The sequence below is a fragment of the Protopterus annectens genome, chromosome 1.part0 (genome assembly GCF_019279795.1).
Source record: "Protopterus annectens isolate FY-2018-M chromosome 1.part0, PAN1.0, whole genome shotgun sequence".
Lineage (NCBI taxonomy): Eukaryota > Metazoa > Chordata > Ceratodontiformes > Protopteridae > Protopterus > Protopterus annectens.
Window position 1 is genome coordinate 1,864,096,959 of NC_056725.1, and position 14,832 is coordinate 1,864,111,790.

Here is a 14,832-nt window from a genome sequence, read left to right on the forward strand (position 1 = left end):
AGACACATTGTGTGTGTATCTGGTTCTTATTGCCTTTTGGATGTAGATAAAAATGTCATTGTTTTTGGAAGCAGTCTTATAGATGTAATACACCTTTTAGTAGTAATTGTAGATAGTCATGTGATTTTAGTCATCTGATTATATAAATGGTTATGTATGTGTCTTGGTATACATCTGATGAAGTAGCTTTGCTACGAAAGCGCTTATGTATTTGGCATCTTATATTAAAGAAAAAGTTATACTGGAATTCCTTGCTGTCCTTGGATCCTTCTGTGTTTTCTGTGTAGTTTACAGAAATACAGTGAGTTTTCTGATAAAGATGCAGATTTATTGATTGTTCTGTTAGAATGCGTATTACAAAATAATTTGTATTCAATGACTGAATGTATTGGCAGAAGCATGGCGTAGCTATGGGCACATCTTGTGCCCATAGCTATGCCAGTGCTGTATTAGTGATATGGGAACATGAACATATTCTTGAAGGGCCTTTTAGCTCACAAGTGGTCTTTTATCGACGCTTTGTGGACGATATTTTTCTACTTTGGAGAGGCACTGTAGTGTTTTATAATGCATTCACAGAATATATCAGTGGAACTACTTATTTAAAATTATTTTCTATAACTTCGTCATTCAGTGTTACAATGGATGCAGAAAATAGCATAACTATGAAATTATTTAGGAAACCATGTCACTGTAATCAATTTTTATACAGAAACTGTATGCATCCTGTTCATGTGTTTAAAAGTGTTAACAGCCAAGTCTTTAGGGCATCAAGACTTCGTGTTAAAAATGAAGACTTTGTTCAACAAACTCAACACTTAGAGCCTTTATTGCCAGAGATTATGCTGAGAATGATGTTAGTGAAAGTGTCAGAACCCTTATAGAATTAAGGGTTAACCGAGCCAAACCTTATTATGGTAAGAAATATATTAGGAATACCAACAGGTGTGCACATAATCAAAATAATAGACTGAAGGTATGTTTGTATTATTCTAGTGATGTTAAATGTTAGAGAGATATCGTAGAAAGACACTGGAAACTTTTAACTACTGATGGAGTTATGAGGAGTATTATAGTTGAAAAACCTAAGTTTGTTTATAAAAACATGAAATCTTTGAAACAGCGTCTTTGTATCCCTAAGGGAAGTAAAAGAGTGTTTAAGTAAACATTGTACAATGCCACTGTAAATGCTGTCAGTACATTGACAGTAGTGTAGAGTATAATCACCCTGATCAAAATAAAACCTTTAAGTTCAGTGTTTATGCCACATGTGAAACTGCTCATGTTGTATATTTGGTATACTGCCCCACCTGTTTCAAATTTTATGTAGGGGAAACTGACAGGACCCTTAAAGAGAGAATTAAAGAACATTACTACCATATTAATAAAGGTAGTATCGTTAGTGCCCTGTGTAAACACATATTAAGTACTGATAGTTCCCACTTCTTTAGGTTCATGGTGATAGCACGTATTTTTGAAAATATCAGGGAGGGCGATATTAATAATTTAACAGAGCAGATGGAATCCAAATGGATAATTAGGTTAAGCGGAGACTTTGGGCATGGCCTGAATGATAGGGTACCTATTAAGCCTAGGCTTAAAGCCAGACGTTTGAATAAGAAATCACATAAATTTATGAGATCTATATTTTTTATTGAAATATATATTTTTGGAATGCTTTTACTGGATTTCTTTTATTATGTATAAACTCATGAATTTATTTATTGTGTGTATCTGGTTCTTATTGCCTTTTGGATGTAGATGAAAATGTCATTGTTTTTGGAAGCAGTCATATAGATGTAATACACCTTTTAGTAATAATTGTAGATAGTCATGTGATTTAGTGAACTGATGATATAAATGGTTATATGCGTCTTGGTACACATCTGATGAAGTAGCTTTGCTACGAAAGCACTTATGTATTTGGTGGTCTTATATTAAAGAAAAAGTTATACTGGAATTCCTTGCTGTCCTTGGATCCTTATGTATTTTCTGTGTGGTATACATTTTGACTTTTGCTGGACTCAAGTGCTGGCTAGGGTCTGTGGTTTGTGTTTTTACTAAAGTTCTAGATGTTATACATGAGGGCAGATGCCCCAGCGCTAGAAAATCCTATGCTTACAAGTGGAAAATGTTTTGCACCTGGATCCAGGCTAAGGGAGCCGAAATGGCACAGCCCTCTCTACCTCTCATTCTGGGTTACCTGGCAGACCTACTACACAGGGGTCTGTCCTTTTCTATTAAAATTCATGCCTCCGCCATCTCTGCTCATTTCAGCACAGAGCCACCTCTCTTCTCACACCCTCTCATCAAACAGTTCCTAAGAGGGGCTAATAACTTTAGGCCACCCAAAAGAGCTCCTACTCCAGCTTGGGACCTTAACTTTGTGTTGGAAAAGCTCGCCATGCCCCCCCCCCCCCTTTGAACCTGCAGCGTTAAAAATTTCTCTCTTGGAAGACAGCTAGAAGAGTATCAGAGCTACAAGCACCTTATGGCTGTTTTCCATGGGGACTGGGTCTCCCTCAGGACTAACCCATCCTTCATGCCTGAAGTGGTGTCCAGTGTAGCTCTCAGCCAATCCATTCATTTGCCCACCTTTTTCCATAACCCACAGAGCAAGGGGGAAAGGATTCTGCACTCTCTAAATGTGCACAGACCGCTGAGATTCTACTTGGCCAGAACTCAGTCTTTTAGAAAAACTGATCAATTACTAGTCAGCTTCACTGCAGGAGCAGAGGGCAAGGCCATATCCAAACAAACAGTCTCCAAATGGATAGCACACTGCATCCATTTCTGCTATGAACAGCACGGGAAACCACCCCAAAGGGAGTCAGGGCACATTCCACCAGAGCAACCTCCATCTCTGCAGCTTTTGTCAGAAGGGTCCCCACCATGGACGTCCTGGAGGCTGCAACATGGACATCTGTTCATACCTTCACCAAGCATTGCCACCTTCCTATTTTCTCCAAATCCAGGGCAGGCTTTGCCACCGCAATCCTGCAGGGCATTCTGGCCAGCCCCCAGTCGTCTTGACTGCCTCCACCCTTTTCTTCAGCTTTGGTAATCAACCCAAATATGATGACTGCAACAGTGAAACACGAAGAATATAGTACAGTTGTGTGCACTTAACATAAATGTAGATATTTGACTGTATTCACTTTTGCAGTCCTGGGTTCCCTCCCTCCATCCTCCTTCTCTCTCTCTCTCTCTCTCTCTCTCTCTCTCCCCCCTTACAAGGAAATTTTGGTATTTACTTTCTACTGGTGGTTTTCTTCCACCATAACTTAGCTCCCTATTGGAGCCTCCTAACAGGGTAAGAAAAAGTGATGTAATGACGTCAACTGCTTGATTTTATACCACTGACGACCTGATGTCAGTCCTGATGTGACAGCAACCGATGCAGAAATACCAAGTCTCTGTTATTTGGGTCCGACTGAGGGCTATCCCTGGCAGGATAACCTAAATGTGATGACTGCAACAGTGAATACACTCTAACATCTACATTTATGGTAAGTGTACACAACTGTACTTTTTTTTCCTTTCTCAAGGAGGGCCATACCAGTTAATCCCTGGGTTAAGTTGAGGGCACCCATCCAGTCATCCAAGTTTTACTTGAAGGATGGTCATGATTTTTAGTGCTTAACAAGCACGGATTGTTTATTCCAGAGATGAGTAAAATGGTGATGAATGAAGCCCTGTCACGGTCGCATTCTGTTAATCTGCTGGCATAGATTTAGGTACCTGGTTCTCATTTTTGCTAAGCTATTAGACTTTCAAAGAAGTAATAGATCTTGAACTACAGGATTTCTGAGCAATAGATAAGGCGCAGACTTCCCCTTCATGTGTCTGTAAGATACTCAGTGAGAGAGAGAGAGAGAGAGAGAGAGCTGTTAACCTCTCTCTCTCTCTCTCTATACCTCGGGGGGGGGGGGGTGGCTTTAATCCTGAAGAAGGAAATGTGTACCCAGGTCCATGACTGCATTTTCGTTTAGTAGTGGAATATTGTCTGTGCTGTGTATTGAAAGTAGTTTGTTTGCCAAATAAAGTAATGCTATGGTTTTTCACATTTCATTTGAGCCCATTTTCAGTACACCTGAAATGGTACCTGTTTCTGGGTGCTGGTGGACAGTAGCACCCAGTTTGCTGTCATCTGCAGACTGGGTTAACCAGAGGTCCTGGGTGTCAGTTTTGGAGAGCAGAGAAGCAAATGCCAAACAGGAGGAACCCTAGATCAGAGCCAATTTCTTATCCATGCTACCACATAAAGGCCTATATTTAAAGCATTTAGTATACTTGGAATGCCTGCATGAAGTATGGTGTTTAATGTTTTTATGTCATGGTAGGCTGTGCAAACAGTATAACTATCAACAGCCTCTCTGGACCCTCTCAGAGAAGTTGACTAAATCTGATAGACTCTCCCTTTGAGGCTGAACCATTGGAGGTGTAGCCTAATCAGGTTTTTGATATCATAATTGATGAAGTCAGTTATGATGCCCTTCAGCAGACTGTTAAGGTTTTGGGTTCTAATTCGTAGAGTCTTAGGTGAGGCCATCCTTATGGAGAGGCACCACCACTGCAGTGCACCATCATTTGGAAACAAATTTTGTGGTTAAGCTTGGATTAAACAGTTTGAGGAGAGGGTCAGCGAGAGTATCTAAGTATGTTGTCAGGTCCCATGAAGGAAGTATTTTTGATCTTTGATAGTGCATTCAGAAAATATTCCTTTGTTATGATAGGAGATGAAAGGGATTGTGGAATATGTGGAATTTGGATAGTTGTTTCAGTGGTGAAATTTGTACTAAATTAATTTGTTAGTATTTTGGCAGTGTCTGGATCGGAATGGGTGGTTCCATTTTAGCATTTTTTGAGCATTGATCTGTATTGTTCCTTAGATGTTCATCATTCCCATTGCCTTTTAGGTTATCTGCCAAGGAAATCTAGTATTGGTCAGCTTTCAGAGGCTCTGACACCCCTCCCTCTGTCTTCCTGTGACAGATGATTGGCTGAGTATATCCTGAGAGGAAGTCTACAGCTGTCACAGAATGAGTGTTTAGTCTTTCAGAGAAGAAAGTTGTGATTTTTCACATGTAGTGCTGTTTTTTCCAGGTTGTTGCTCCGATGAACCACATTTGCTGACCTCCATCTCATTTTAGTATTAGATTTATTTTTCTCTATTTTGTTTAAAACATTTTTTAATATTTATTTCCGTCAGTGGTGTGCGCAAATGTGTGGTGCGGAAGAATTACCACTGCAGAGCTAGCTGCCTGGTGGCATAAAATTTGTACCTAGATTGTCACTGTTGAAGTGACACCTTGACCCCATGTATAAAAATGTGTTAAGGGGATGTGGGTGGATTGATTTATTTCAGTCTGTATTTATTTGGCTTCCATTTTTGACAAATTATAGTTTTTCTGTTTATGATGAAATTTTCAGTATTTGTTTTTGAAGTGCTGTGTGTGTGTGTATAGTGTAGTGTGTGTGTGTGTGTGTAGTGTAGTGTAGTGTAGTGTAGTGTGTGTGTGTGTGTGTGTGTGTAGTGTAGTGTCTGACATTAGAGACCTATCTTTGTTCCTGTTAATCTGGTTTGTTTTCAACTTTTGACAGAAAAATTTGCAGATCTTGGATTTTTTTTTTTTTTAGCATTTATGCATTGTTTAGTACACATCTGGCTCTGCTCTGTGTATTTCTAACATCTGATTGCAATTTTTACACAAATGGAGTTATTTGAATGTACTGTGGAGATTTTACTCTGACAAGAAAATGTAGTTTTGTCATAGTATAACATGGCTGGTGTGTCTGTAAATAATTTTTAACACTTCTTTGGCACATTGGTTGCTTTAGTGCTTAGACTTTTTGACTTTTTATACTGGAAATATTCTTTAACTTCTGTCAGTTGTAAAACAATTCTTAACCCATTTCTAACTTTTTTTTTGTGATGATCGCACAGCTTGGTAGAGTTTAGTTGTGTGGGAACAGAAATTAAGTGCTCATTGTGATGCATTATCCAGTATTGTCAGTTTATTCTGGTTAGTGTTCTCACCCGATTTGATGTATCTTAATTCTAGTACACCCCCCCCCCCCATCAAATCTGATAGCACCTGAAAAGAAAAAAAAAGAAAAATATACCTCAGCCTATGGTTAGTGACTCTGTTGGGGCTTCTCAGCAGCCTGTTAGATTTTGCCCTAGCTCACTCTAGTGTGCTTTGCTGGCCACTATGAAATAGAAGTTAGACATCCTGTGGGGCTGTTCCAGTACCTGGTGCAGATATGGGAGAACCAAACCCTTTAGGTGCAAAAGTAGTCCAGGGAAGACACCCCTGGCTGGACATAATACTCTCACATAAAAAACACAAAAAATAGATACTGTCCAGTAAAACCATCAGCACGGGAGGCAGGAAAATGAGGTGAAAGGAAGATTCCTTTAATCCAACAAAATATACGTTCTGGTACCTCGGCAATTCGCCTTCATGGAACATTTACCATGTACATGCATCTTCCTTTTATATACTTATCAATCAATTAATCTATTCTACATTATCGATTATATTATTATTCAATTCATTTTTCAGTTTTATGAAAGAACAAAATAAATACAATATTCAATGCATTTCTTAAATGTGTTCACTAAATACTATCATTAAATACTACATTTTTACAAACATTAATCATTTTCCACCTAAAACATATTTAATGCCCACATAACTTTAATATATTGCTGCTGAATATATAAATTTAGTATATAAATAACGATAAATATATCCTCAAATTCATTTTTTCAAGATTATAATGACTATATGTCACATAAATATGACTAAAATGTCAAAATTTAAATAAAACACTTAATTTTATATCACTAACCCACTCTCCAAATTCATTCCCCTAGGAAATAACGTGTGATATTCCAAAATCATTTTATGTTCCAACGTACATAATGCAGTCTTGAAATTCTCTACACAAACATGGAGTCTAGCCAACACGCTAAATAAACCATCAACGCTCCGATTATGTGAATTAATAAAATGGGAAGCTACTGGACTTTCCATGTTGCCCCTTCTTATATCCCCCAAGTGCTCTAAAATGCGCACTTTAACCCTTGTCCAATGTATCAGAAAGGTATACTACAATTACACCCTAAAATATACACCACCCCAAATGACTGACAATCAAATTTTTCAAATGCAAAATATCTTTTGCCATTAATTTTCAAACCATGCATGTTTTTTACTTTCCCACATACTGAACATCGCCCACAACAATACATACCAACATTTCTATCAGTAGAATATATCAATTTGTAATTTAACAATTCTTTTAAATTACAATATCTCCCGTGCTGGCGATTTTTCTGGCTGGACATAATACTCTCCCAGATTCATTAAGTAGAAAATTCACAGAAAAAGAATGGGAAGCTTCATCGTACAGCTGGTAATTAGCTTATAGCTGTTTTGTAAGTCTGATGTGCTTTCCTTGGCTAAGAGTGTTCTGCAGAAAGCTAATTGTGGTGGTTGAGTTACGTACATGGCTGATGAGAAATCTGAGGGCAATGATGATTTTCCTAGGTGATACTGTGCCCAGATGTGAACCTGAGCTCAAGTCCACACAAGTGTTCACTTGTGCAAGAATGACTGCTAGTTATAGCAGTGTTTTTGCTTGAGAGCAGTATGTAACTATCCCAGAGATAGGTGGGGTATTTGACCCTGAAGAGGATGAGATGCACAATTCTGTGTCTACACCCCCATCTTACTGACCTTGGAAAAGGTTTATAAAACTGCTTTCTGGGTTCCAATATCTAATCCAGCAGTCAAACAAATCAGTAGCCAAGGCAGGAGGAAAAGCAGTAGGAACACACTGCTGCCCCAGATGAAAAGTCAGACTCCCAAATGATAAACCCCCATAAGCAGTAAGTAGTAAAAAAGAAATAGCCACAGTTTTGACTATTGTTTAATAAGTACTTTCATCTATGTACATAATAGACTTCATTAGAATCAAGAAAAAAAGCAACCAAGCCCTTGTCTATCTGTAACGTTGATAAGACAAGTAATGATGATTAGACTCTTCCTAAAGGAACTGTACACTTTTTTCAGACCAAGAAAATACCAATTTAAAATATAATGTATATATAAATGTATATAAAAATATATATAAATGTAGTTTAATGCACCACAATCCAGAAAGATTTTGTGTCTGTGTGTCTGTGTAATATATGCGTGTATATCACGTTATCGAAATTTTACTATATTGAATCAATAAAGGTCAAACTTTATTGATCGAAGTAGTAAAATATTGAATAATGTAAAAAAAAAAAAAAAATCAATAAAAAGAATAACTAGCGTAGGCAGGCAAGCCCCCCTGCACCCCCCCCCACACACACCCTACTTAAATATACCAACTCTGAGACCGCACTACATTGAGGTAAACGGAAATCTCCCCCTTACAGAGATTTCTGTTTACCTGCGAGATGTTCTGAACTTTCGACCTTGTCGTGCCGACAATATCTTATTCGATATTGTCAGCTTACAACGTGAGGTAGACCCGTAATATATATATCTATATATATATATATATATATATATATCTATATATATATATATATATATATATATCTCTATATATCTATATATATATATATATATATATATATATATCTATACATATATAGATACATATCTATATATCTATATATAGATACATATCTATATATCCATATATAGATACATATCTATATATCCATATATAGATACATATCTATATATCCATATATATATATATTTATATTTATATATATATATATCTATATCTATATATATATATATATATATATATATGGATTCACTTTATACCCTCAAAATACTGAAATATCGAATTTCAGTATGTCGAGGCTATAAAGTGAAAACCTGAAAAGAATGAAAACTCAGAAGCATGAAATTCAAAATCTCACATACTGGAGATTTTGAATTACCGCTTCTGGTGTACACAAACACACATCTTCCTCCCCACACACAAACACAAGCTCTGTCCTACATAAAAGCAGGGGGCAAGCCACCCCGCACCCCCCTGCTTAAATATTCTAGCTCCAAGGTCACCCTACATACAAAAACACACAAAACACCACCACACAAGCTACATTCTCCTCGGACACACACACACACACACACACACACACACACACACACACACACACACACACACACACACACACACACACACACACAAAACACAGTAACGAAGCACACATCACAGCCCCTACTCAAAACCTTAACACATAAACACTTAACTGAATCCATAACCACAGCGAAACACCAGAAGCGCCAATTCAAAATCTCCGGTATGCAAGATTTTGAATTTCGAGCTTCTAAAGTGAATCTATATATATATATATATATATATATATATATATATATATATATATATAAAACAAAATGTCCTTTACAAACATAAGAGTTTATACCACCCATACGAAGTTTTAGTTTGCTGTACTGAAGAAAGTGGTTAAAACCCCCTTGTGGTGGCCTTTGGGAGACTAATTTTGGAGTCTAAAGAAGAGATTTCGCATCTAAGGCTTAATGCACCTGACCCTCCCTATTTGAATGCAAGTTTTATCAGTCTCAGTATTCTTAAGCTTCGGACTGTGATTTTTTATAGTGGATCTCATAATGAATACATCTACTGTTATAAATTAGATGACTTTGTCGTGACATATACACATTTTTCATTTCATCATTTTTATATATCATGACAGTATTTTTATGCATACATTTTATTTATTATTTTTTTTTATATTCATCATGGTGCATTAGCTAGGGCGGCCACGGTGGTGCAGCGGTTAGCATTGCCACCTCACAGCAAGAGGTTCTCCGGTTTGATTCTTGGCTGGGGTGCCTTCTGTGTGGAGTCTGCATGTCCTCCCTGTGGTTGCGTGGGTTTCCTCCCACATCCCAAAGACATGCAGTAGGTGGATTGGACACTCTAAATTGGCCCTAGGTGTGTGTGTGTGCGTGTGTGTGTCTTCTGTGGAAGGTTGAGCGCCGGGCTGACAACTCGACACTGTAAAACTCCTCTGCCAATCATGAGGGGACAGATGATCCGCTGTGGCAACCCCTAACCGGGAAAAGCCAAAAGAAGAAAAAAGATGGTGCATTAGCTACTTTTATCTCGGTGTGTGTGTGTGTGTGTGTGTGTGTGTGTGTGTGTGTGTGTGTGTGTGTGTGTGTGTGTGTGTGTGTGTGTGTGTAAATAAATATATATATATATATATATATATATATATATATATATATATATATATATATATATATATATATATATATATATATATATATATATATATAGCTATAAAATATATATCTTCTATATATATATATATATATATATATATATATATATATATATATATATATATATATATATATAAAGTATGTATCTTTTATTTACCAAAAGCCCAGAATATCGAACATTGTTTTTGCGAGATGAAAACAAAATTGAAAATCCCAAACAGTATAGTTTTTTCCCAGAGCAAGTAAACACTTGAGCAAAATTAAACAAAACACACCATACTGTCTGAAACCCACCTAGGTGGGGGGCTGCACCAACTCTGGGATCGCACTACAGTGGGGAAAATGGCATATTTCCTCACATTGGGCAAGTGTTTCCATTTTCCCAGTCCTCCATCCCATTTCCTTTATAAGGAAGGTGGATGAAGCTTGGGAGTTAAACTTCATGTGTACCCCCCCTTAGACAAGGGTGTCTTGTTTGGTCCTCAAGTTGCTAACCTTTTCATAACCCTTGAAGATCAAGGTAAAACTATGAAGGCTTGCAGGCAGATTTTGTTACTCTCTCTACCTAGGTACTAGAGGCATTATCCAACCAAACTTTTTTGTCAGAAGGGACCCTAGGCATAGCCAGAAACGCAGGAAAGCTCCCAGAAAGATTCCCAGATAAACCAGAGAGAGATGCCTAATCTGCAAGGTCTCCCTTTGGGAACAAATCTTTGTGACTCTCTTCAACCCCCTTTCCCCCTCGCTCCCAGCCCAACCATGCCCCCCTCAAGAAGGCTGACCCAGTCTTTCTCTTCCTGGGAAACATTTATCACAGACAAATGGTTGCCAACTATCATAAAAAGTTATGCCATGTCTTTGATACAGATTCCCCCTCTACCCTCACCTCCACACAGCCAGATTAATCTGCTCCCACCCATTTTACAGGAACTATAGGCACAAGGTGCAATAGAGCCAGTGCCAGAAAAATTTGTGGTAAAGTTGTTTTACTCCAAACTTTTGCTAGTGGCACAGAAAAAATGGCAGTGCCGAGACATGCTGAATCTCTCTTTACTAAACCTCCTTAAAAGTGCCAACTTTCAAAATGTTCCCCATGCACACTCTATCTTTCATTCTGACCTAGATTGTTTTAGTATCCTTAGATCTAAAGGATGCTTACCTTCATATACCAATCCAGACTCCTGGCAGGAGATTCCTCAGGTTTTATAGTGGCGCATCTCATTGTAACCTCACTGCTTTACCTTTGGGCTTTCCACAGCACCAAGACTTTTCACAAAATTTCAGGCATCCGTGATCACCTTCTGCTAAACCCAGAGAATTCAGATATTTCCCTACTTACATGACCTATTAATCCAAGCTTCTTCACCACAAATTCTCCTGCAGCATCTCCAGTTCACACTCCTCACATCTCAGTTGAAAGTTCACAATTGATTTCAAAAGACCTCCCTGCAGCCATCTCAGGAAGTAGTTTTTTCTGGGCTGCAGGCTTGCAGGGTACACACAAGAATGCAGGCCTTCTTATCTTAAGAAAAAGTGCAAAGCCTAAAAAGCTAATTACAGAAATTTTTGTCCTGCATTTGATGCTCAGCAAGGGAGATACTAAGGTCTTTGTGGTCCATGGTATCTACTGTCTCCATGCTCCCCTAGCCAGACTGTGGTATCTACTGTCTCCATGCTCCCCTAGCCAGACTGCATCTGAAGAAAATCCAGCGGTACCTGAAAACAGTTTTTTCTTTACTTTCATGTCCTCTGGACACAGTGATCCACCTTTTGCCCGGTCTATGATGGGAAATCTTATGGTGGAAGGCGCAAGTTAATCTCAGCCCAAGACTTCCTTGACTTCTCTAGTCCCAGTTCAGGATATGCCCACAGATGCCTTAGACGAGGCATTGGTGGCCTGGCCAGGCACCCAACAAGTGCAGGGCAGATGGCAGCTAATGCTACTAAAAGAACACATCAGCATGAAGGACCTCATCCAAGCTGTTCAGGTCTTTCCATATCTCTGGAAACCAGATACCTTACAAGTGTTCATAGGCAACATGACAGTAATATGGTACGTAAACAAGCTAGGAGGGACCAGATCAGACTGGCACAGAAAGCTTGGGACTTTGCCACTGAAAAAATGTCACTCAGAGCTGCATGCATCCTTTTACAGGGCACTGTTTTTAAGCAGGTCCTTCGAAGACAGTTAAGAATGGACCCTGACCAGACTGGTTTTCCAGGGCATCCTTCAATTTCGAGGGATCCTCTCAGATTGATCCGTTTGCTTCAAAGACCAATATACAGCTACCAATATTTTGCATGGGGGACCTATGTCCTTCATCCTGGAAAACGGATGCTTTCTTTTTGCAGTGTATAGGAACATACTTCTATGCCTCCCCTCCTCTACCTCTTACTCAGAGTTCTTTTAAAGACCCAAAAAGAAAAAAAAAACACTAGACAGTGATTCCCTTTTGGCCAAGACAACAGTAGTTCTCTCTCTCTCTCCCCCTTTTTTTTTTCCCTAGCTGGGGGCAAGTACTGCAAACTTCCACAATAAGTGGATCTCCTGACTCGACAAAAAGGGTTACTGCTACACTCAGTCTTCATCTTTAAATCTATCTTTGTGTAAGTTTGGGTTCTGATTCTTTTATAGGCATCTAATTTTTTCTGAGGATGTCAAGGTTTTCCATGAAGCCAGGAGAGCCACCACTTGAAAATCTTACATAGTCAAATGTAAGACTTTCTCTTATTGGTGCCAAAGAAATGGACAGTACCCCAACCAGTCAGTTACCTTTCATTCTGAAATATCTGTGTGAACTATTACATACAGGTTTGGCTACTCTTCCATCAGAGCCCACCTGTCAGTCATCTCCATGCTCACCACTCACTCCCTCACTTATGGCCAGCTCTAGGATAAATTATTCCTTAAAGGGGTCTTCCATCATAGACCACCTAGAAAACACATTACCCCTACTTGGGACCTCATCTTTGTGCTGGAGAAGCTTGCTTTACCTCCTTTTGAACCGGCAACATCATTAAACCTCAAATTCTCTACTTGGAAAACTATATTCTTCATTTGGTTACTGCCTCCCAGTAGGAGAGTTTGAGATTCAGGCACCTATGGGCATTCCTCCCTTTTCGAATTTTTCATAAAGACAGGGCGACTCTCAGGACTTGCGTTTCATTTATGCCCCAAGAACTGAATGAGCTGCCTCTGTCAGGCCATAAACCTACATACTTCTTTCCCGGGGGGGGGGGGGGGTGGCATTCAAGGACTGCTAAGATTTTGCTTGGATAAAACAAACTCCCTTCAAAAATCTGATAAACTATTTCTTTCATGGACTGTAAACTGGGCTAGTTGGTATCCAAGCAAACCGTTGCAGGCTGTGCAAGGCTAGTCCTTGCCGTCATGCCCTTGAGCTCACTCTACCAGAGCAGTAGCAGCTTCTGAAGCTTTCTATGGAGGGGAGTGGATGCCATTTTCATTCTGGAGGCTGCCACCTGATCATCTGTGTACACTTTCACTAGGTACTACAGGATAGATGCCTTTTCAAGGTCCAGAGCTACCTTTACTAGATCAGTCCTATCTGGCATTCTGGACAGTTCTTATGCTTTATAACCAACCTCTCTCACTTTCCCTTTAGCTCTGGGAGTCACCCATGTGTTAAGGGCACTGCAACAGTGATTTCAATCAGGACACAGTGCAGTTGTGTAAGAACTTAACATAACAGTAGATGCCCTACTTGATCACTGTTGCAGTATTTCTATCTTCCTTTCCTTCCCTTCTCTACTTTTATCTCCATACTCCTCCTTTCTACCTCTGTTCCTATCCCCGGGAGACATCCTAGAACTGAGGGTCTTTCTTACTACTTCATACTATGCCTCTTCGGGCTGAAAAGTTTTCTGTCTTGGCAGTTTTTCAGGCCACTGGCTTGGATGATAGTCTGAGGAATTGTGTGTACGTCCACCTGTGTATATCCCTACATTTTCAAATTGAGATCGCATGTCAGACATACAATACTGAAAGATAAAGCTTTGTTACCCAGGCCAGATGACAGCAGAGATGACACATGTTAGGAATACTGCAGCAGTGATTAGTAGGACATGTACTGTTATGGTAAGTTCTTACACAATTGTACTATTTCCTTGCACAACTTTAGATTTGTTTCGGGTGAGAAAGCATTTGAGAAAATTGTCCCTGTGTTGGGGGCCTGGAAAGCTAGATCATTTAGAAGCTCAGTAAATCCAAGTACTGTATGAAACTGTGCTAAATTAGATGCTTTGGCACTTGGTGCTGCCAGTGGGAGTACTAAAGTAATAAATGTTGAACATACAAGATGTATGCCGTGTGAACTTGCTGATTGTGTTTAGTGTACTAATTGCAAAATTCCACAGAGCTGGCGTATGATGATTAGCAGTGATACATTTGCTTAGTTTTAACCAAAGTAGAAATGTTGTCACTAGTCAAATACAGAGTAAATGTTAGCAGAAGGATATATTTGACTGTTTGCAGTGTAGGCACTTGTAATAGTGCAAAGTGTTTTGCTATTGCATGTACTTGTGTAATATTGCCTTT

At 39.0% G+C, this 14,832-nt stretch overlaps 1 protein-coding gene across 1 annotated transcript in view; it reads left to right on the top strand.

Moving 5' to 3' along the window:
- NUP155 (nucleoporin 155) overlaps positions 1-14,832 on the top strand; it is a 1,504,248-nt gene that overhangs the window by 244,319 nt on the left and 1,245,097 nt on the right. The gene's annotated exons all lie outside the window — the stretch shown is intronic.